Below are 25,956 nucleotides of genomic sequence, written 5' to 3'. Positions count from 1 at the left end.
AGTCGCGGTGGGACGTGCCAGGGGGTGGTGCTGAGGAAGTGGATGCTCCCTGAAGACGAGCCACCTGTCGTTCTGCATCCTGGAGTCGGGACTCCCACCTTACCTGCCTCATGTGGAACTCTCGGAGGACGTCTCGCGTCTCCTGCTCCGCACGCTCAACCCTAGTCCACATCTGGCGTACCTGATCGGCGGTACTCTGAGCTAGGTCGCCTGTGTTCCGTAATCGTCTCACCATGACTAGAAGGGCATGATCGGCCGGTCCTCCGTCCCTTAGGTCAAAGAACTCGCGTGACATGCCGAACGGGGGTCGCTGTCCCTACTGCCTGCTCCACCTCCAAAGATCAATACCCCAGGGGGGGTGTAGGACCAGTGGGGACCACCCGGTAAGCGGGCACTCTAATCGGATAAGGGGGGTTGATGACTTCGGACTTTGCGTCCGAATCACCCTCTTCTTAATCGCTGGGTTCCTCATTGAGACTTCCTTCGTCTTCCTCCTCTTCTTGGTCCACCACTGGCTCGGCAGGTCCGCCTTCGGCTTCCGCCTCAGGTTTCCCTTCGGATTCCTCCTCGGGGTCTTCCTCGGGTTCCTCCTCGGACACTTCCAACCATCCATTATTCCCCTGGTTAGGGAAATAAGGATCTCCGGGGTGATGGAAACCAGCCATGCTGTCTGCAAGAGTGTGTAAATAGGCTAACATTATTCCTAAGACGCTACAATTATTGTATAGATTGAGCTGATGTTCTCTTCTTGGTGATAAAGGGGTATGTTTTTAGGTTCCCTAGTCATCATGATTTCCTCGGGACATGTGATAGTTGTACCTTGGAGGAAATGTAGTTGATCAGGCTACATCCACTCCAGACGGTGGAAACGTCCGAGGGCTCTTGTGACTTAAATTGAATACCATCACAATGAATATACATGAATCATAACATAATTCATCACCATGCATTGAAATATTACAACTGATATTGTTTACATCCAATACATTGTTTTAGACATTACAATTTCATACATAAACTGTCTGATAGATAATCTAAGCAAAACACCATGACATTACTCCGTACTTATTCTTCGGCTTACCTGTTACCTGAGAATACAAGTTATTTTGAAAAACGTCAACATATGAAATGTTGGTGAGTTCATAAGTAATGTTGTGGTAAAATGATTTGGTGTAGTTTGTAAAACCCAGAAAATCCGCTATTTTCTGAAAAGATAATCGTGTATAAAAAGTGTGAAGATCCGTGAATATATGCTTGTTGATTTTCAAAACATGTATAATTGTTGAACCTTTGTATACATCACACAAGTGAAAAATGTTGAACTTCCTAGGAAAACCCGATGTTTTCCCAATACATAAAATACAATGACTTGTCTATTGTTATACCGATACGTCGAGTGATTTTGTTTACCCGAGTGGCGTTGGATTAATTAGGGTTGTGAGTTGTTATAATCACGCATTAAAGAAAATGACTAGTTTATAACTACAGTTTACGAACGATCCTTAAAGGCGTCGGCCGTTACTACTCACTTAATCCACCCACCATGATTACTCTTGTTTATCGTCCTGAATCTGTTTACTTTGATTTCTCATAAGCCCAACAACCGAGGAGATTGGAGAGTATGAAGTCCCTTTATTTCCATGAGTTATTCATGGCTATCGGGAATGCGAAATACACTTGGCCCCACTCTCATTTGACTTCTCGACCTCACTAGTAGTACTAATGGCCCACTAGGGCCCAATAGCACATTAGAGCTATTGAAAGTCCTTTTACATGGAATTGGGTCATAGAAGGCCCAATAACACGTAAGCATATTCCCTTTAGGCCCAAAGATCATGTTAATGGGCTAGCAAGGCCCAACAAGCATGAGTTGAAACTTCCAAGCCTAAAGTTTGTAAGTTAGCTCATGATAGTTATCGCGTGTTTGTTGAAATGCTTTGGTTTAACGATTTTGTTTTGTTATTGATTCGAGACCGAATCAATTCGTTTTGTAACGATATTTGTTATCGAGAGTGTATTTGTTTTCCGTTTCGTCGGTAGTCGTGGATCTTGTATTTTGTATTAATGAATTAATTTGTTTGAAAGTTAAATTTGACCCTTTTCACTACCCTTCTTTTATAAAAATAACACTTTTGGTCCTTTTTATATAAAAGAATTTCATTTTTAGTCCTTAAAACACTTTTCTTGACACTTTTTTATCATTTATTTGATGAAAACACGATTTTAACCCAAAGTTTACTTTGTTGACAGCTTCAGCCCCTCTAGAATAGTGATTCTCGGTTAGGGACCTATTTTTCACAACTTTTACAGTTTTGGCCCAAAATCTAAAAAGTTTGCATTTTTGGTCCTTTTTGATAATGAAAAGCATTTTTGACCCTTATAAACATTTTGTTATGCTAATTACCCCCTGTTTTATCGAAAGTTACATGTCCAGCCCCTCTATCTTATTCTTTTCGCATTTTGAGGCTTATTGGGCTGAAAAGCCCATAATTAGCCCATTAGGCTAAAAATTTACATTTTTAGTCCTTTGAAATTTTTAATGTACAGAAAAATATTTATAGGAACTTTTTTGACCATTTTAACCTTCAAGAAACTGTGACTTGTTGATTTATACCCCTAGTTTTGTATTTTTGACAATTTAAGCCCAAAAATGGGTCTTATGTTAGAACATGTTCATCATAACCTTGTAAACTATTTTTCTTGACTTTTTTTAGTGTAAGATAGCTTAGATTATGCTTGTTTCCTTTCTCATGTCATAGATCTCGGGTTTACACCCCTTTTGGTAACATATTCATCACAAAACACATGATATCACACACATACATGCATCAAATCACACATAGCATACATATACACACAGATCTACACATTTTCTTGTATTCTCCCCCATAAAACTCATAAAAACTGAAAAGAAAGGGGGTATGAAACTCACCTTTGCTTTTTGTTTTCAATTTGAAGAAGAAAAGAGAAGAGTTTTCTGTTATTTTCGGCCCTAGCAAGCTCCTTGGATGGATCTCGAACTTAGTGGGTCCTAAGATGCAAGATCATGAATTTGAATGGATTAAGAGGTGATTTTTGATGAAACGAAGTGAGTTGGATCATAGATTTGTCATCAACTTACCTTAGATGATGAATTACTTGGTGAAAACCTCTTGAAACATAAGAAATTTCGAGATTTTTGGATGAAGGAGAGTGGATGATTCTTGAGTGGTTTAGAGAGACATTTGGTTGTGAAGTGTGTGTGTTTCTCTTGGTCTCGGCCAAAGAAAAAGGAGAGAGAGGAGGAGAGAAGATTGATAAGATGTTTACTTGGATGTATGGGAATTGCATGGAAAACCATTAAGTAAAAATGAGGTGGCAAGCATAAGTCAACCCTTCCTTTCCTTTGGGCTTAGGCCGAGAATTAGAGAAAATAGAAGAGAGCTTTGGGCCTTTTTTGCTTAATTCCATATTGTGGGCCCAATTTGATGATTTTTTCGATCCATTGGGCTCCCATGATGGTTTACGGCCCAATTTGTTAAAAATAATGGGTTTCATAGTCTATTAAAGTTAATTAGGTTAATTATGGCCCAATGAGGTCCATTAAGGCATTTTATTTCATTCTAGGCCCAATATGGCCCAAAATGTTAAAATAAATGAAAATGGGTCCAATTAGAGCCCATTCAAAAGTTCTAAGCCCAAGATAGTCCAATTGGAAGCTTATTGGTCCATTGGGCCCAATAAGGAAATCCTAGTCCAAAATGGAATTAAACAAGGATTTCTAAGGTTTCCAATTCTTTGTTGACTATTTCCAGTGCTTGTATGAAGTGTTTGATTGAAATTCTGTTGTTATTGAATAAGCATCCTACATGCTTTCACATTGTTGGTTCATATTTGTTGTCACTATTAAATGTTTACAAGGCATAAAATTTCCTGGTTGTGACATACCACCACCTCCATCAATGGATAATGTCTTCTTAATAGTTGTTGTAACTGCTGCAGTGACAGCAGTAATGGCACAAAAGAGTAATAATGGGTCTGGAGGGGGAATAAATAGCTCTACGAATGGCCAACATCAGGCTCGTTCAGGGGATTACACCTTCAAGGACTTCACCAATAGCAAGCCCATATCTTTTAATGGATCTAGAGGGATAATGGCTCTATCGCAGTGGATAGAGAAAACAGAAACGGTTTTCGAGATATGTGCATGTCTGGAAGGGAGCAAGGTAAAGTTTGATGCTTGTACATTCTCCGAGAGAGCTCTGACGTGGTGGAATGGCCATGTCAAGTCACTAACTCTGGTAGTGGCTAATTCTATGGGCTGGGAGAATCTAAAGCAAATGTTAGCAAGAGTACTGTCCAAGGGGCAAAGTATAAAAGCTAGAGCATGAACTTTGGGGCCTTACTATGGTAGGTTCGGACATCACAACCTATACCAATAGGTTTAGTGATTTTTCAATCCTTTGCCCACGGATGGTTGCTCTAGAGAGCAAGAAGATCGAGAGGTACATCTAGGGACTGTCACCCCAGATTCAAGGAAGTGTACTAGCTTCCAAACCAATCACTTTCGATAGTGCCAAACAGTTGGCACAAGCTATCGTTGACCATGGAGTCTACCAAGGCTTCGCAACTGCTGTTCCGGAGCAAACCATAGGAAACAACAACAACAACAACAAAAGTACCAACAACAACATCAAGAAGAAGTTTGGAACACGAGGAAGAGTCAGTTTTCACAAGAAACTTTCAAGAAGCAACAGATAGTGGCAGTCCATGCCACTACTACCCCCACTGTTGCTCCTATTACCCCTACACCAGCAAAGCAATATGCTGGGAACCTACCGAAGTGCAGCAAATGCAATTTCCATCACAACGGAAATTGTCGGGAGATGCACTGCAACAACTGCAACAGGCAAGGGCACACTTCCCGTTTCTGTAAGGCACCGACAAGACCAATCAACCAAGTCCCTGGAGTCGGTGTGGGTCCGGCGTGTTATGGGTGCGGTGAGGCTGGACACTACAAGAGGGACTTCCCTAAGGCAAGGAATGCTGGCGGCATAGGAAGAGTGCTGGCAATAGGGCAAAACGAAGCAATAGTTGATCCCACGGTGGTTACGGGTACATTTCTCCTCAATAACACTTATGAATGCATACTCTTTGATTGTGGTGCGGAGATGAGTTTCATGAGTCATACATTCAAACACTTACTAAAACATAACCCTCAATCACTCAATAAGATATTTACAGTAAAAATGCCAAACGGTAGAACAGAAATCACAAACGATTTGTACATAGGCTGCACACTAACACGCCGGACCATGCCGATATACTTTGTCACGAAAGGGTCGTTCACCTAAATCTGCCAAACAGCGAAAATCTTGTCATTTATGGTGACAAACCCGGTACCAATTTACAAATCATCTCTTGCATCAAAGCCCATAAATACCTACGTAAGGAGTACCATGCCTTCTTAGCCCGCGTAGTAGATAAGGAAAAAGAAGCGAAAGACCTCAAAGAAATTCCAGAAGTCTATGATTTTCCCGATGTCTTCCCTGAAGATCTTCCAAAAGTCCCATCAGAACAAGTCGAGTTCAGGATAGATTTAATTCCCGGAGCTACCCCAGTAGCTAAGTCGTCGTATCGTCTAGCGCTAGCTGAGAATCAAGAATTATCCATCCAATTAAATGAACTACTCAGCAAAGGATTCATCAGACCGAGCTTCTCACCTTGGGGAGCACCAGTCCTATTCGTAAAGAAGAAGGATGGATCTTTCCGCATGTGTATCGATTACCGGGAACTTAACAAGCTCACTATCAAGAACCGATATCCCCTACCACGCATTGACGACTTGTTCGACCAACTCCAAGGAGCGAGTTATTTCTCAAAGATCGATTTGAGATCCGGGTATCATCATTTGTGAGTTTTGGAAGGAGATGTTCCCAAAACAGCCTTTCGAACTCGTTATGGTCACTCCGAGTTTGTAGTGATGCCCTTTGGATTAACAAATGCACCGACAGTGTTCATGGACTTAATGAACCGAGTGTGTCATTCATTCCTGGACAAATTTGTGATCGTGTTCATGGACGATATACTCATTTATTCGAAGAGTAAAGAGGAACATGGTCAACACCTCCGACAAATCTTGGAAACGCTAAGAAAAGAGAAGTTATACGCAAAATTCTCAAAGTGCAAATTTTGGATTCGGAAAGTAGATTTCCTAGGTCACATGGTTAGAAAAGATGGGATACACGTGGACCCTTCTAAAATCAAGGCAATCAAGAACTGGTCAGCTCCCAGAACCCCAACGAAAATCCGACAACTCTTGGGCCTTGTTGGCTATTACCGAAGATTTATACAAAACTTCTCTAAGATTGCTAAACCACTTACCACCTTGACGCAGAAGGGTGTAACTTTCAATTGGGAAGAAAGACAAGACGCTGCATTCCAAACACTGAAGCAAGCACTATGCAGCGCACCTATATTGTCCTTGCCAGAAGGAACAGAAGACTTTGTGGTCTACTGTGATGCATCTAATCAAGGTCTTGGATGTGTTCTAATGAAACGAGGAAAGGTCATCTCTTACGCCTCAAGACAACTCAAGCCGCACGAGGTCAACTACACTACACACGACCTCAAACTGGGAGCAGTCGTTTTCGCGCTAAATATCTAAAGACACTATCTCTATGGCACGAAATGCACAATCTTTACCGATCATAAGATCCTTCAACACATCCTCAATAAAAAGGAACTCAAAATGAGGCAAAGACGATGGGTTGAACTGTTTAATGACTACGAATGCGAAATTCGTTATCATCCAGGAAAAGTGAATGTGGTAGCTGATGCTCTTAGTCGAAAGGAATACTCGGGCCGCCGAGTGAAATACTTAACCATGACGATCCATTCACACCTGTCCACACAAATCAAGGAAGCTCAGAGGGAAGCCTTGAAAACAGAGAATGTGATGGGTGAAGCCTTAAGGGGAATGGATAAGAATCTTGAAGTCAAGGGTGACGGAGTTCGTTACTTCGTGGATCGGATCTAGACACCGAAGTTTGGTGGATTCAAAGACGTGGTCATGAATGCGGCTCATAAGACACGATACTCTGTGCATCAAGGTTCAGACAAGATGTATCTAGACCTCAAGAAACTGTATTGGTGGCCGAACATGAAAGCAGAGATCGCTACCTATGTGGGCAAGTGTCTGACTTGCGCCAAAGTCAAGGTAGAGTAGCAAAATCTTTCAGGATTACTACAACAACCTGAAATACCCGAGTGGAAGTGGGAGCGGATAACCATGGATTTCATATCCAAATTACCCAAGACAACAGGTGGGCTAGACACTATCTGGGTGATCATCGATAGTTTAACAGAATCCGCACACTTCCTACCAATAAAGGAAACCGACAAGATGGAGAAGCTAGCTCGAACATACATCCGACAAATTGTATGACTGCATGGTGTACCAATATCCATTATCTCCGACAGAGATAGTAGGTTCACCTCGCGATTCTGGCAGTCGCTGCAAAAATCTCTAGGGACGAGACTAGACATGAGTACCGCTTACCATCCAAAAACCGACGGTCAAAGTGAGAGGACTATACAAACCTTGGAAGATATCCTAAGAGCTTGTGTAATCGATTTTGGTAAAGCATGGGATACCCATTTACCACTAGTCGAATTCTCATACAACAATAGCTATCACTCCAGAATTAAAGTTGCCCCATTCGAAGCCCTCTATGGCCGCAAGTGCAGATCACCACTGTGTTGGGCCGAAGTGGGTGACACGCAAATAGCCAAGGGACAAGTACCTGACAGCGCTCTCACAGGCCCGTAAATTATAAGAGAAACAACTGAGAAGATTGTTCAAATTCGGGAACGACTAAAGGCTTCAAGAAACAGGCAAAAGAGTTATGCGGACAAAAGACGGAAGCCCTTAGAATTTTAGGATGGGGACCGAGTGCTATTGAAGGTCTCGCCCTGGAAAGGGTTAATACGTTTCAGAAAATGTGGGAAACTAAACCCAAGGTATATCGGACCATTCGAGATCCTTGCAAGGATCGAACTGGTAGCATACAAACTTCGACTACCGCAGGAACTCAATAACGTACATCCTACCTTTCATGTGTCAAACATGAAGAAATGTTTGTCGAATGAGACCTTCGTCGTCCCTCTAGACGAAATCAAAATCAACGAGAGTCTCCACTTTATAGAGGAACCAATTGAGGTCATGGATAGGGAAATTAAAACAACAAAACAAAGTCGCATACGCATTATGAAGGTCCGCTGGAATGCAAAGCGGGGACTTGAATATACTTAGGAGCGCGAAGATCAGATGAAACAAAAGTACCCGCATCTCTTTCCCTAATCCATAAATATTTACCTTACATTTAATTTCGGGACGAAATTCCCTCTAACGGAGGGATGATGTGACAACCCAATATTTCGAATCAATGTAATGACCTAAAATGTCAAGAATTGTAATCTCTTTTGATATAATGAAATAATCGTCAAAAATAAAATGTTCAGAAGTCTCTACTAAATTTCATAAATGATAGATATCGTGTCAAGGGTTTCAGAAATATAAAGAACACTAAAATCCGAGTTATAACGAAGAAGTTATAACCAACCTAAGATTCACAGCAAAACCGTCAATACGGTTAAACGTAAAACGCGAAGTTTCAATACAATAATTTTTAGCCTTAGGTATCTAAATGATAATTTAGATATCATTAAACCGTAAACTTACGTGAAAAGAACGTCCAAGTCTGACTTCGTATGAGGAAGTTATGATTTTTCCAAGTTTCGGATATAGCAGTAGACAACTAAAAACTCGAAATAGAGATCAACAGACTTTTGGCCGAAACAACCTAAATGATAATCGAAGATCTCAACAATAGTAGTGCAACGGTAAAAAATCTGACGAAAACGGACGTCAGATGAAGAAGTTATGGATTTATGATGGAGTTTTCGTGTCCCGGCCTGTTAAAAATAATTAATTAAAAATAAAGCCAAAATTAGCCAACGAAATCTAAACGAGAGTTGTAGAGCATATTCTCACCTATGCGTGCATATATATAACGTCGAAAAAGGAGCTCGTATGCGGAAGTTACGGATTTTACAAGTTCGAGACACAAAATCTGAGGTTGTCAGGCTGGCCAGGACGTGGCACAGATGGCCACGACGTGGTACTGTGACTGATGGGTGCCAGGGTTGTCAGCAAACATCTCATCCAAGGAAGAGGATAGGATCGACACCACGACGTGGTGAAGAAGACCACGACGTGGCGCCCAAAAATAAAGCTATAAATAGAAGCCGGTGGTTTCAGGTTTAGGTGCTCATTTCTTCTCTTTTCCGTTCCGAAGCTCTGCGTTTAAACCCTCGAAGCCATCCTGAAGCCCCGGTCTTCACGTACAAGTTCCGAAAGAAGGTTTTACACTCCCGAGATTCCCGAGAATCCCGATAAATCAACTTTCTCAAGTCGAAGTTCTGCTCGGTTATCGTCTCACCTTCTTCAATCTATCAGGTGAGTTCATACCCCTATAACTACGTTTTCAAATGTTTTGTAAATGCTTTTATACACTTTTAAGGGGGGGGGGGGGATACAAGTACACACACGGTTATCCTTGTGTGAAAAACATCAATCTTTTGCTATACTTTTGTTATATAATAAATCATATGTGATTTATAACTATCATAGGAAAACGTTCTCATACACCATATCACGATAACACTTTGTCTTTTTGGAATGAAACATGTTGTTATATAAATATCAAACACTTTATTTATATTTTGAGTATAAATGTTCAATAATGTTATTACAAATGTAATACTTTACATACAAAGTCGACACTACACTAGGGTTTATCATACAAACGAATCACACATTTGGAAAAACTATAATAGGTATAAGTTTACTACATATTCATGAGATTTTACATACTATAAGTACTATATTAAGGAAATACTTTCATATACAAGAACGGATGGAGTTTTCATACGTAAATCTAATTGATACTAAGTTTTGTGAGACATTCAACATCACGTACTTTCAAGTATGCAGTTAAAGTCCTATATTATATACTATAATATCTTGTAGGGAGAGCGTGATACTTGTGTACAGATCTATACGGGATTGAAAATCCTGCACCTAAACTGTTAGCTACAGTTAGACCGGCGGGTCTAGGGTGAAAAACGTCATAACATTCCAACGCCTAAAGAACGTTGTTACAGGCAGTCTGGGTCAATAGCATGGTTATAAAACTCACATGGAGTATTAAAAACATGTTGATTTACCGGGGTTATCAAATTCCTTAGTGATTTTATACATACATAAATCTACTATTCTAGGCATGAAAAACACTACTGCATTACAGTTTTGGAACTTTTAAACTACCACACACTTAAGGAAAAATATTGGATTTCTAGAAGCAAACATTCAAAACAGCCGAGTCTTGGTAGTAGACTACTTTTATACTAGTAGGAAATATGGGATTTTCTAGGAGTTTTCAAACATCTACAAACAAATTCATTCAAATGTATACAAACATTGACATTAAATACTTATGAACTCACCAGCTTAAATGTTGATCTACTCTTTCAGATCTACTTGTATTTCTCAGGGATTTAGTAATACAGGTAAACTTCAACTTTTGGAGAAGTGACGCTAAGGCGTCGATTTAAAACTCATTTTGTCATCATATTGTAATTTGTTTTGAAACAATTATCATTCAACAATGTAAGTTTTAAATAATATATATGATGGTTGTTTTACTTTCTTTACTATGTATTCAACTATTATGATACTACATGAAGTCATCCACCCTCGAACGATTCCACCGTTCTGGTTTGGGGGTGTGACACACACCCAATGTACCGAATCCCCTAGTCCTTCACTTGACTCACATATACATGTGAACAAGAAATTAGTCTTAATTTCCCAAAAATGAAAATTCTCATTCATCACACAATACAAGTTGCACGATTCCAAGTGTAACACCCCGAGATTTAGGTATATTTCTTTCATCCTTGTTCTTTATTGATTGGGCATGTTTAGTCCTTGAGTGGTGCGATTATAGCAAGTGCGTACGCTGGGCGTACCACAGGGGTACGTTGCGCGTACTCATGCGCTTAATTTGGACGTAGAGTCGCCAAGGTACGCTGGGCGTACCTAGAGTTACGTCAGGCGTACCCGACCCAGGTGCAAAAAAACCCTAATCCACTTTGTGCACTATTTAAAGGGTGTTATGGCTCATTCCTCAACCTCCATATCAGTGAGTGAAACCCTAAAAGAGAGCCCCATCGTCCTTACTGTGTGAGAGTGTTGATTTGAGCTTCTTGGTGCTTTAGTGACTTGGCGAAGAAGAAGGAAGGGAGTTCTTGGAAGCTAAAGCTTGAGGTGCCATTTTGGATCCGAGATATACAGAGAAAAGGGCTACACTTGGAGGTATAAAGTTTAAAACTTTCCTCTTCTTTTGGTTGTTGTTGTATGTGCCCTTTTTAGGGCTAAAAACCCCAAAGGTGGAGACTTAATGAGTGTAAAGTGCTCCATGGTCCGAGATATGTCCCCTTTCAGTGTTATTGGCGATTTAGAGCCATAAAGTTTCCATCTTGGATGTTAGTTTGAAGTCATGCATGTGTATTTAGCCTTCTAGAGTTGAAGGTTGGATCATTGTGAGAGTTGGTGACTTGTTCAGCCATGCAAAGGCTTAAAGTCATCAACTTTATGGATTAAGGGGCTTAGATGGGGTCAGATCTAAAATATGGACGTAGGTCTTAACTGTTTAAGACCTCAAGAGCTAAAGGGCTGAAGCAGCGGAGTACGCCGGGCGTAATCCCTAGTATGCGCCACGTACTGGGTGGCGCTCCCCGATTCTGAGGTGCATCTGGGTATGCTCAGCGTACACATCTGGTACGCGCAGCGTAACCCGGAGAGTTGACTTTTGGTTGACTTTTAGGGTATGGTCTATTGTGGGGACTTTGAGTTATGAGAGGGCTAAAATGTTCTTTTACCCTTCTGAGAGTGTCATAAGAGAGCATAGAGTGTTTATTGCATATGATTAGGCGGAGGCTAGGCCAGTGTTTATCGAGTCAGAGATTTACCGAGATACCCGAGGTGAGTCTTCTCACTATACTTTACCTAGTGTGGTAATAGAGTTATGAGACAGGGTACTATAGAGTTATATGCCAGTGTGATTGCATGTTATTATGTGTTGTGATTTATTGTGATATGTGACATGCATGATTCAGAGTTACAGAGTTGGGACTTTCGGGTCCCTAGAGTTAGGGCCAGAGGGCCCACAGAGAGTTGGGGCTGGAGGGCCCCACTGAGACACATTGACCAGAGGGTCAACAGAGTTACAGCCTCGAGTGGCTATTATGTGTTAGTGTGGTATTTTGGGGAACTCACTAAGCTTATGCTTACAGTGTTCAGTGTTATGTGTTTCAGGTACCAGTGATGACCGCGGGAAGGCGCCGGCTTGATTCGTACACACACATGGGATTTGATGTATTTTGATCTTGGGAGATATTTTATGAAACAAAAACATGATGCTATGACATTTTATGAATGAATGGTTTTGTTAAAAATGTGTTTATAATTGCGAAAAATTGTTTTAATTTCTACGGTGTTACAAGTTGGTATCAGAGCCTTGGTTTGAGGGATTCGGATGCATCTTCGGGCTGATCTGAACTCAAACTGAGGACTTGAGGAATTTTTTTTGATAACAAAGTAAAATTTTTAAAGAGTAAAAAGAGTTTTGGGACAAACAGAGCAGAGCCGTGTGTACGATCAGCCAGCGCCCGAACGGTGATTTCCCAAAATACCCTTACAATAAGTGTTATAAGATATGTTATGTTATGATATGTGATGAACTATGTTATACATGCTAGAGTAGACTAGGTATTCTTATTAGGACTAGAGTGGCCTGATATGTGATGCCTTAGTCTAGGGATTTTGCTGCTAGAGATGCTTGAGAGTGTTTAGATAGCAGCGAAGAGCTTATGAGAGATCTGCTAGTGAGTAGCACATGATTAGAGAGAATAGAGTACTTGGGAATTGGGACTCTGGGAGGAGGACTTGGGGTGAATGCTGATGCGGTGTGGACGGTAATATTGGGCCCGTACTACTGAAAACACCGGGTCAGTGCACAGTCCAAGTAAGAATCCTTAGAGTACCAAGGAAAAAGTAGGGTGGAGTATTCGAATGTGAGTATGCTCGAGCGAGTCCCTAATATTTTTATGTGTATTTCAGAGAGAGAGGGAGATCATGGTTGGGACGCGCCACACACCAGGGACCAGTGATACGAGGGATGAGGAGATCTGTAGGATCATCCATGAGGAGGTGGCTGCGGCCATCAGGGCAGAGATACCAGAGATGTTCGGGTCTATCAAGACCACACTAATAGCGACATTTGATGAGAGATACGCTGATCTTTCTGAGGCTGCTGTTGCTGCGGCCACTGCAGCTATAGCTGTGACTAGGCCGCAGGGTGGTGATGCGTTGCTGTTCCGAGAGTTCAGCAACACAAAACCACCAGAGTTTGACGGGACCCAGGACCCGATTACGGCGATGAGATGGATTTCAGACATAGAGGGGTGTTTCTTTACTTGCTCATCTCCAAAGCATTTGAGAGTCCGGTTCGTGCTGAACCAGCTTCGCTTGGGAGCGAAGGATTGGTGGAAGTTTGTGACGGCGCACTATACGCCTGCTGAGCTTGCTGCAGTGACTTGGGAGAGGTTCACTGCTATGTTCTGAGATGAGTACGTTCCCCAGGTGAAGAGGGAGCGTTTGGCACAGGAGTTTCTAACCCTCAAGCAGGGTATTGAGTCTGTTACGGTGATTACGAGGATGTTTCATCAGCGAGCGATGTTCTACCCAGAGCACGTGTCCTCCGAGCAGGCACGTACGAGTCGATATTTGAGCATTCTGAGGAGGGACATACGTGAGTTCGTGGCGAACTCGACGTACCGTACATTTGCCGAGCTTCAGGCAAATGCCCGGAAGAGGGAGATAGAGCTGGAGACTCGGGCTAGGGAGGAGGCTGAGTCTCAGGGGAGGGATCGGCGACCGGTGCAGTCTCAGTTGGTAGCCAAGCGGGCCAAGCCCGCCGATTTGAGATCAGGGAGCCAGAGGGGCCGCACTTGTGGCAAGTGCGGCAAGAGCCACGATGGGGTGTGTAGAGCAGGGTCTTGTTACAAATGTGGCAAGGAGGGGGATATGGCCAAGGACTGTCCCAAGGGGTTTGCAGTATGTTTTCACTGCAACCAGACCGGACACCGGAAGGCAGAGTGTCCGCAGTTGCGGGGATCAACACAGGGAGCATCTCAGGGATCTGCCCCTACCGCCATCAGAGCTACCGAGAGTCGGCCAGTGAAGGCCGAGGCACCAATGGAACGGGGGAGAGCCTTTCAGTTGACCGCGGAGGAGGTCCGCGCAGCGCCCGATGTCGTGGCTGGTAAGTATTCTTTCGTGTACTTATTTTGATGTTGAGATATTGTGCTTATATTATGTTATGCGTAGGTATTTTTCTTGTGAGTTTTGTACCTGCCTTGGTATTATTTGACTCGGGTGCGAGTCAGTCTTTTGTGTCTTTGGCTTTTTGTCAGCACATCAGTGTTAGTCGTGAGGCGTTGAGTCGACCTATGAGAGTTTTCATAGCTGACGAGAGGGTGGTATATGCCACAGAGTTGATCTGAGGGTTTGTACTCGAGATTTTCGGTGTTGAGTTCCCGATTGATTTAGTCCCTATTGCGATGGGAGATGTCTGTGTCATCGTGGGAATGGACTGGTTGAGCGGATTCAGAGCGGTTATCGACTGCGAGCGACAGCTGGTGACCATACGAGACCTTAGTGGGGGAGTTCTTACAGTGTACAGCGAGGGTACACGTTCTGGGTCAACGTTTTGTTCGGCCGCTAGAGTGAGACAGTGTCTACAGCAGGGCTGTAAGGGCTTTGTAACGTATGTGATGGATACGCGGGTTGATTCAGGGAGACCGAGGTCAGTTGATGAGGTTCCGATAGTGCGTGAGTTCCCGAACATATTTCCAGAGGAGTTGTCGGGCGTGCCTCCCGTGAGGCAAGTGGAGTTCAGTATCGATTTGATTCCGGGGGGCCGCGCCTATTGCCAAGGTGCCCTATCGCCTTGCACCTCCAGAGATGCAGGGGTTATCCTCGCAGCTTCAAGAGCTGCTGGGAAAGGGGTTTATTCGGCCGAGCAGCTCGCCATGGGGAGCGCCTATCCTTTTTGCCAAGAAAAAGGATGGTTCACACCGGATGTGCATTGATTACCGGGAGTTGAACAAGCTGACGGTCAAGAACCATTACCTGTTGCCGAGGATCGACGATTTGTTCGATCAGTTGCAGGGAGCATCTTGGTTCTCCAAGATCGATTTGAGGTCTGGGTATCATCAGGTAAGGGTGCGAGATGAGGACATCCAGAAGACACCATTCAGGACTCGTTATGGGCATTACGAGTTTGTGGTGATGCCTTTCGGACTCACCAATTCCCCGGCAATGTTCATGGACCTCATGAACAGAGTGTGCAGGCCGATGTTGGATCGCTCGGTGATCGTATTCATCGACGACATTTTGGTGTATTCGAAATCTAGAGAGCAGCATGAGGAGCATTTGAGGGAGATCCTCAAAGTTCTGAGATCGGAGAGGCTTTATGCCAAATTCTCCAAGTGTGATTTCTGGTTGCAAGAGGTCCAGTTCCTAGGGCACCTCGTGAACCAGAAAGGGATATTGGTTGACCCGGCCAAAGTTGAGGCAGTGATGAGTTGGGGGGTGCCGAGGTCACCCACCGAGATCAGGAGTTTCTTGGGGCTGGCAGGCTATTACCGGAGATTTATCAGGAATTTCTCCAAGATCGTCGTGCCACTCACCAGGTTGACCCGGAAGGCTGTTGCTTTTTCTTGGGGCCCGGAGCAGCAGGCCTCCTTCGAGACACTTCGCCAGAGACTATGCGAAGCCCCGGTGTTAACCCTTCCGGATGGAATGGAGGGCTTTGTGGTGTATTGTGACGCGTCGATAATGGGGTTGGGAGCGGTGCTGATGCAGAGAGGCCATGTGATAGAATACGCATCGAGGCAGCTGAAGCCTCATGAGACGAGGTATCGCACCCACGATCTAGATTTGGGGGCAGTGGTGTTCGCCCTCAAGATATGGCATCACTATCTGTATGGGGTTCAGTGTACCATATACACAGAACACAAGAGCTTGAAGTACTTGATGGATCAGCCCAACCTGAATATGCGCCAGAGGAGATGGTTGGATGTGGTAAAGGATTACGACTGCGAGATCCTGTACCACCCGGGTAAGGCTAATGTGGTAGCCGATGCACTGAGCCGAAGGGCGGAGAGCGCCCCGATGAGAGATGTTTGTTTGAGATTGACAGTGATGACTCCGGTGTTGGACACCATTCGTGGGGCCCAGTCTGAGGCTGTGAGGTCAGAAAACCAGAAGAAAGAGCGAGTTGTTGGGTTCGTATCAGAGTTCGTTACCGATAGTTGGGGGCTTATGACATTTCAGGGTCGTATCTGGGTACCGTTTGTGGGCGGGACACGTACCATTTTGATGGAAGAGGCTCATCGATCGAAGTTCTCGATCCATCCTGGGGCCACTAAGATGTATTTGGACCTGAAAAGAGAGTATTGGTGGCCCTGTATGAAGAGGGATGTCGCGTGGTTTGTTGAGAGGTGCTTAACATGTCGTAAGGTTAAGGCCGAGCACCAGAGACCGCATGGTAAGTTGCAGTCGTTGGAGGTTCCCGAGTGGGAGTGGGAACAAATTACCATGGATCTTATCACCAAATTGCCAAGGACTGCTAGGGGAGTCGATGCAATTTGGGTGATTGTGGACAGGTTGACGAAGAGCGCCCACTTCCTTCCTATGAGTGAGAGCTCTTCCGCTGAGAGATTGGCAGAGTTGTACGTGAGAGAGGTGGTATCGCGGCATGGAGTACCGATCTCGATCGTCTCAGATCGAGATGTGCGTTTCACTTCCAGATTTTGGAAGAAATTTCATGAGGAATTGGGTACGAGGCTGTATTTTAGTACCGCATATCACCCCCAGACTGACGGACAAAGTGAGCGGACGATTCAGACACTCGAGGATATGCTCCGGGCATGTGTGTTGGATTTTAGGGGGAGTTGGGACACGTATTTGCCCTTGGCAGAGTTTTCTTACAACAACAGCCATCATTCGAGCATCGGAATGCCACCCTTTGAGCTGTTGTATGGGAGGAGGTGTCGGACCCCCATTTGTTGGGGAGAGGTCGGGAAGCGTGTTATGGGTAGTACCGAGATCATGCTACAGAAGACTGAGCAGATACAACCTGTCCGAAAAAGGTTATTGACTGCTCAGAGTCGTCAGAAGAGTTATGCAGACAGGCGCCGATCCAAGCTCGAGTTCCAGGTCGGTGACTTTGTTCTCCTAAAGGTCTCTCCTTGGAAAGGAGTGATCCGATTCAGGAAGAGGGGCAAGTTGGGGTTGCAAGGGTAGGTAGGGTAGCCTACCGATTGGAGCTACCAGCAGAGTTAGGTCAGATCCATGACACTATCTACATGTCGCAGTTGCGGAAGTGTATAGCCGATGAGTTGGCAGTGGTACCATTGGAGGATATTCAGGTGGATGCGAGCCTGAATTATGCTAAGAGACCGGTAGCAATCAGAGATCGGAAGATCAAGGTTTTGAGGAACAAGGAAGTACCTTTGGTTTTGGTTCAGTGGCAACATCGGAAGGGGTCCGAGATGACTTGGGAGTCAGATTCGGAGATGCGAGGGTAGCATCCAGAGTTGTTCGAGGAATGAGACTTCGATGGCGAAGTCTGGTTCTAGTGGGGGAGAATTGTAACACCCCGAGATTGAGGTATATTTCTTTCATCCTTATTCTTTATTGATTGGGCATGTTTAGTCCTTGAGTGGTGGGATTGTAGCAAGTGAGTACGCTGGGCGTACCAGATGGGCACGATGCGCATACTCATGCGCTTAATTTGGACGCGGAGTCGCCAAGGTACGCTGGGCGTACCTAGAGTTACGTCGGGCGTACCCGGCCCAGGTGCAAAAAAAAACCCTAATCCACCTTGTGCACTACTTAAACGGTGTTATGGCTCATTCCTCAGCCTCCATATCAGTGAGTGAAACCCTAAAAGAGAGCCCCATCGTCCTTAGTGTGTGAGAGTGTTGATTTGAGATTCTTGGTGCTTTAGTGACTTGGTGAAGAAGAAGGAAGGGAGTTCTTGGAAGCTAAAGCTTCAGGTGCCATTTTGGATCCGAGATCTATAGAGAAAAGGCCTACACTTGGAGGTATAAAGTTTAAAACTTTCCTCTTCTTTTGGTTGTTGTTGTATGTGCCCTTTTTAGGGCTAAAAACCCCAAAGGTGGAGACTTTATGAGGGTAAAGTGCTCCATGGTCCGAGATCTGTCCCCTTTCAGTGTTATTGGCGATTTAGAGCCATAAAGTTTCCATCTTGGATGTTAGTTTGAATTCATGCATGTGTATTTAGCCTTCTGGAGTTGAAGGTTGGATCATTGTGAGAGTTGGTGACTTGTTCAGCCATGCAAAGGCTTAAAGTCATCAACTTTATGGATTAAGGGGCTTAGATGGGGTCAGATCTAAAATATGGACGTAGGTCTTAACTGTTTAAGACCTCAAGAGCTAAAGGGCTGAAGCAGGGGAGTACGTCGGGTGTAATCCCTAGTACGCGCCGCGTACTGGGTGGCGCTCCCCGATTCTGAGGTACATCCGGGTATGCTCAGCGTACACATCTGGTACGCGCAGCGTAACCCGGAGAGTTGACTTTTGGTTGACTTTTAGGGTATGGTCTATTGTGGGGCCTTTGAGTTATGAGAGGGGTAAAATGGTCTTTTACCCTTCTGAGAGTGTCATAAGAGTGCATAGTCTAGCCTTTGAGAGTTATATTAAATAGAGTGTTTATTTCATATGATTAGGCGGAGGCTAGGCCAGCGTTTACCGAGTCAGAGATTTACCGAGATACCCGAGGTGAGTCTTCTCACTATACTTTACCTAGTGTGGTAATAGAGTTATGAGACAGAGTACTATAGAGTTATATGCCAGTGTGATTGCATGTTATTATGTTTTGTGATTTATTGTGATATGTGACATGCATGATTCAGAGTTACAAAGTTGGGACTTTCGGGTCCCTAGAGTTAGGGCCAAAAGGCCCAGAGAGAGTTGGGGCTGGAGGGCCCCACTGAGACACATTGACCAGAGGGTCAACAGAGTTACAGCCTCGAGTGGCTATTATGTGTTAGTGTGGTATTTTGGGGAACTCACTAAGCTTATGCTTACAATGTTCAGTGTTATGTGTTTCAAGTACCAGTGATGACCGCGGGAAGGCGTCGGCTTGATTCGTACACACACATGGGATTTGATGTATTTTGATCTTGGGAGATATTTTGTGAAACAAAAACATGATGCTATGACATTTTATGAATGAATGGTTTTGTTAAAAATGTATTTACAATTGCGAAAAATTGTTTTAATTTCTACGGTGTTACACCATGTTTCTATCTAATTGAAACTTGGTTGATGAGAATATTTCCTTATTTGATAAATTTTGACACTACCACAGTCGAAATAATCAAATTCATATTGCTAACATAGAAACATAGAAACATCAATTTTCACAAATGCCATTGCAAGGAGATATAAAAAAAAATAAAAACAAAATGTTATGTATTTATAAAATGCGGAAAAATTTTCCTTACAATGCAATTACAAATGAAAACTATGTTATTACAAATTTCTAAGCAATTTATCATAACTCTTAAGCAGCAGCTCAAAAATCCAATCATCGAACCATGCGATTGAAATCCATCTTCACGACCAGATCCAACTTACTCTTCCTTTAAGCTTCCTTCCTTTTGCATGATCCTACAAAACATCAAAATGCAACCTTGTCACATCATGTATTAAGAATCAACAATTAGGAACTTAATAGAGTCAGACAATAGACTTACATGAAGCAGATTCAAACCTTTTTTATTCTACCTTCTCTCAGATCTTTAAGGTAGTCAGGGCAGCTTCGCATCCATTTTCCCTTCAAATGGCAGTAGAAACTAATGGCTTCTTTTGCATTGGCACATGAGACAATCACAGACTTAGACTTTCTCTTTACCATTTGGTCGACCGGGTTGACTATGGCCGATCCCTTTTTCCATTGGGAAGATAAATCTTTTTTGTACGTCTAATGTTACAATTGTCAATGTCCATGGAAGTTTGAGAAGTAGATCTTCCAATCAAATTTGCTTTTCCAATGCGCCAAATCATTGTTGATTCAGCAGCAACAAGCAAATAGGTAAGATCAATAAGGGTCAGTTCGTGATCTATCACATAGTAGTCTCTAAAAAACTCACTATATGACTCGGGAAGTGACTGAAGAACCTAATCAATAGGCAACTTCCTTGGGAACATGACACCCAACATTCTCATCCTGTCAGTGTGTGACTTCATATCCAATACATGTGCACACACAGACCTTCCATCCTTGTGTTTGCTATCCAATAGGGCTTGAGTGATCTTGAACTTTTCAAGTCTTTGAACTTGTGGGTCAGGGAGAATAATTAGAGGAGGTGGAGGATGTAAAGTATGATTTTCATTTCCACTAATGCACAAAAAAGGGATTAATCTTTCACCTTGATCGCCACATAGGATATCATCTTCAAGAGGAAATCTTGTTCCAAAAGATTTGGGAAGACCATCTACAATGGGAGAAATTCAAGTTAGTTGATTTAAGTCCTTAATATAACACCCAAATGAACTATTAAGGCTAGGACCCAACACAATATTTTACAATTCGGAAGAGGGATGCCGTAATCCAATTGCAAAATATTTGAAGGTAGGTAAATGACGATTTACCAATTTCCACCATGAAAAACGAAATTGAATATTAAGTTTTAAATGGATTGGAATTCCTAGATCCTTTGAGATTCATTGAATTTTTCAATGGCATGTTTAAATTTCGATTGTACCCTTCAAGTTTGTGATTGGGATACCGAGGATCACAAACAAGGTGTGAATAACCATGCAAATTAGCTTGGTACACTTAATGTTACAACCACCTAATTAATGCGTCGGTTAACCACACACGCTCCATTGATCCCTGATTAACATCAAGCTACCCTTTTCCACGCACTGTCAGTCCCAAATTAGTGTACCGGTTAACCACACAATCTCGATTAATGACTTAACAAGGTGCAAAGTGCAATTTCATGGAATAGCACCATATTCACATTTTTCCTAAAGTAACTAAGATTGGGAATTAAATAAAAGTTTAGTTACTTTATAATTATCATTATAGTTATAATGAGAATTAATTTCCTATCCTACCCGTTCAGCTAACGACCCTCCACCAGTGAAGGAAGCGGTGAGTGAGAGTGGACACTCATTAAACTGTCATTTTATAGGCAGTAACCTTATACCCCCCTTATAGACCGGCTTCGTGAATGAGGCCTACTAATGGTAAGACTGACTTTACTCTTATACATACATACATATATATATATATATATATAATAGTATAAGGGTTGAATTTTAAACTTTTAAAATTCTAGGGTTTGGAACTAAATGTTTCAAAGTGAGACTTTGCATTTACAAGTTCCAAAACTTGAGGGAAAGTTTTGAACTATTCAAAAACTTTTGGTTTCCATAACTTATGAGTTTACTATAGGTTTTATGAAAAGACTCTTGACATACCATAACTTGAGGACAAGTTATGGAGTTCATAAAACATTTATGTAAAAGACTCTTCAAGTACATAAACCATTTAAGATGACATTTAAAAATGAGACCTTTTAGTTTACATAACTTAAGGACAAGTTATGGATTTCAACAAAAACAATTAGATCAAAAATTCCAACTACCAAAATCAAACAATTTGCCTATGATCTAACTAAACTCATAAGTTAAGATAATTCATATCAGACAAGTTTAAAGAAATTAGCGTAATCATATAAACTAATACAAATCATGAAGTTTTGACAATTATCTTTTATTTGGATGAGAATCATCATTACCATATCAACTAAATCAGATTTTATGAACTAAAACATTTTGTGGTAATGATTCTAATCCAAAACAGGCCAAAAACGCGAAAAACTACTATCTGGACAGGTAACTCGTGGAGCCCTATACTGGACTCGACGAGTCCAAGGCAAAACTCATCCCACTAGTTGAGTCCAAGCATCAACTTGTCGATTAGGGCAGTCAGACAGCATTTTCAGCTTTGATAATCAACACATTGCATAAAATATAAAAGAAAACAACCCATGGCTCTGATACCACTGGAGGATTTTAGTATACTACAACATCCTATGGTGCACATACAACCCTAAATGCTTTGGATCTATGTTTTCTCTAATTATACATGCAATATTGTTTCCAAGCATTAAATCTACAACTAACATGGAAATGACATAATCAACATAAAAGAGAGTTATAGAATTACCTCTTTGTTGTAGCTTGTAGAACTTCTTGAGTTTGGCCTTTAAGCACTTAGTGCCCCAATTGTTGCACCTCAAATGGAATCACAACACACCTAGAACAAAAGAGATTTTTGAGAGAGTATTTCATGCACCAAAATCGACTCAATGAACTCCTAGAACATCTAGTGTCATTTTGGATGCTAAGGGGTTTCTTATATAGTATGGAAAGATTAGGGTTACACCATGTAAACCCTAATGTGTATGACCTTCCATATTCTTTAGGCTCTATGGGTTTAAACCCCCATGGATCATCCATGGGTTGTAACATTGGTTTAGCCCAACCTAAAGAAACTTGGATCATTGGCCCACACCATAAGAATGAATGATTTACCAATCAATCCCCATATATTTAATTAGTCTCTTTTGATCACTAAATTAGTTCCAAATTAATACTTTATCAATACTAATTAAATAATATGATTTCATGTTAATGTATTAGAACTTATAATATATTAACAAATCATAAATAACCTCTTCTTAAAAGTCCATCCTATCAAATTGTCCTGGTGATATGCAACCCAAATGGACCATGCTACTCTCAAGTCAAGTACATACCAATTATAGTTATGGACTTATACACCTAATCCAACAATAAAATCAAAATTGTAAGAACCCAAAATTTAGAGAGATTTGACTTCGAGTCAAATATTGACAAAAAGGGCAATTTCGTCATTTAAGGGAAATTCCAAGAATTAAGAGGATATGACTTCATGAAATTAGTCAAGATAAGTGTAAGTCATAATTGTAAGATGTACTAAGTATGTTGAGGAGAAGAAATACATGTGAATATACATTTTAGGCCAAAAGGGGAAAATGGGAATTTTATCCTTTTTGGGCCAAGTTTATGACTTAATAGATTAAGATGTAGGCTTAGGTGTCTAAGCCTATAACTATAATTGGTATACATTTAAATTGATAGTAGCACAATCCTTTTGCATTACCCTCAAAACAAGCAACTTGACAGATGATTTTGGAGAGAGAGGTTGAATTTATTATTTGATTAATAAATTGAAATAAATGATTTGTTTATATATTATGAGAATAATATATTAATTATAAATAGTAATATTAAATTAATATTTAATCAGAAATTAAGTGGAATTAATTTCAGGATTAAAGGAATTAATTAAAAGTACAGGGACTGAATTGTAATTGTTCAATAGTTGAGCAAGAGGCAATCTAGAACACTCCATAAGGGATGGGATGATTTATTGGAGCCTAAGGGTTCTAGAATAATCCATAATAGATAATCAGGAGAGTGGATAATTATCGGGTTTAAGATAATCTTGGATTTAGGCTTATCTAGGGTTTTTTGACTGCACTATATATAGGGGAATAACCCTATGACTTTCGGCCAACTGTTTCTTTACAAGACCTGGCCGAAATTTCTAGTCTCTCTTCTCTTTCTCAATCATCTTCCATAGCTAGTGTTGGGTGTGAACCATTAGAGGCATGACATTTGTGACGCTTGCTCTCAAGGCTTCGACAACACAAGGATTTCGATTGCTATTACTATATAGTGATCAAGGTATGATTATTCTAACCCTATTTGTGAATTTTGAAATGTATAGTAGCATGCTAGGGTTTTATGTTTTGTTCAAGTTGTATTATGTTCAATTAGAGAAAACATAGATCAAAATTATTTAGGGTTGCATGCACACATATGATTGTTTGTTATGCTCAAAACCCATCAGTGGTATTAGAGCATAGGTTTTGAATGTTATTGAATTGATACAATGGTGAACTTGAACAAGGATAAGTGAAAAAAATCGTCATTTTGTTCCTCAAACACGCCGTTGTGTTCTTCGAACACGGCGTGCTGGCACCTAACACGGAGTGATGCTCATGAAACACGACATGTTGTGCTGTCAGATCCAAAATTTTGTGTCTTATCTGCCTAATCTGCTTTTATATGATAATTACTTGCTATACTTATCCTCCAAATTCGATTTTGGTGTATCTATGATAATAAATTAAAAGCCTAGAAGTTAGGAGACAAATGTTTGACTTAATTAATTGTTTTTCTTATTAATATGATTATTTTAAGAGTACAAATAAATCTAGATATAAATTGAATTAAATAATTAATATCAAACAATAATTGGTATTTTGAAAAGTTTAAAATACATCCTTATGTATCTTATTATTAATTTAATGAAGTAGTTAATTAAAGGACAATTAATAAATCCGTAAAATGGTTTAAATTTAATTAAATTAAAAGGTTAATTTAATAAAATATTAAACCCTTGCAATTTTAAGATGTTTTAAAATTTACCTTATACTATATATATTATTAAAAGTTTAATATATATTATATCTATAAGAAAAGTCAGTCGAACCGCTAGTACGCCTCATTCCTAAAGTCATACTATAAGGGGAGTTTAAGGAAGCGGCCTATAAAATGACTGTCATTGGGTATACATTCTTACCCACCGCTCTCTTGTATGGTGGAGGGTCGTTAGCCGAACGGGTTTCATAGGAAAAATTAATCTCATTAAAAGTATAATGATATAAAGTAACTAAACTATTCTAAAATCCCACTCTTAGTTACTATAGGAAAAATGTGAATTTTATGCTAATCCATGAAATTGCACATTACACTTTATAAGTCGTTAGTGGAGCTCGTGTGGCTAACTGGAACACTAACATGGGATTTACAAAGTTTGTAATGGGTGTCTCGAAAATTATCGTTGACTAATGGAGCGTGTGTAGTTAACCGACACACTAAAAGGAGATGATAAATGACATCGAGAGTACCAAGCTAGTTTGCATGGTTATTCACATCATGTTTGTGATCCTCGACACCCCGGTCGCAAAAGTGAGAGCATAATCGAGATTAAACATGCCATTGAATAGTTCAATGAATCTCAAATGATCTAGGAGTTTCATGAGATTGAAATTGGTAAATTCTGTAGCTACCTAAAATAGATTCGAATTTGATTACGGCATCCCTCTTCAAAGTTCGAATCGAAAATATGGATCCTAACCTTAATTTAGATGTATGGGTTAATAATTAAGGATTAAAATCAACTAACTTGAATTCTATTTTCTCCCTTTATATATGTTAAGTTCAGACAACAATGGTCTTCCTCGTTCTTTGGGAAGTGTTTATCCTCTTCCTTCTGAAGATGATCTTCCACATTTTGATCAAGGTGAAAGAATGTTCCCTTCTTCGAGCAATGGTGGAAATAGAGGTCATGCTTCTTCAACTCTTCCTCCTCCACCTCCAATGACTCTCCTTAAGTCATGTTTTCTTCAAGCTGAAAAATACGAAGTTACTCAAGCAATGTTGGCATGTAAACATCAAGATGGAAAGTCTGCGTGTTTGTATGTTCTGAAAATGAAACCGTACATTGACAGATTGGTTATGTTGGCTGTCGTTTTCCCAAGGGATCTGGCCATTGACTTGGTTCTACTTTCGCTTTCTAAGTCATATAGTCAGTTCATTAAAGACTACTATATGAGTGACCACGACGT

This window comes from Lactuca serriola, chromosome 8 (genome assembly GCF_051521515.1).
Source record: "Lactuca serriola cultivar US96UC23 chromosome 8, Lser_US96UC23_V15, whole genome shotgun sequence".
Taxonomy (NCBI): Eukaryota; Viridiplantae; Streptophyta; class Magnoliopsida; order Asterales; family Asteraceae; genus Lactuca; species Lactuca serriola.
Note: the sequence above shows the minus strand (reverse complement) of the source record.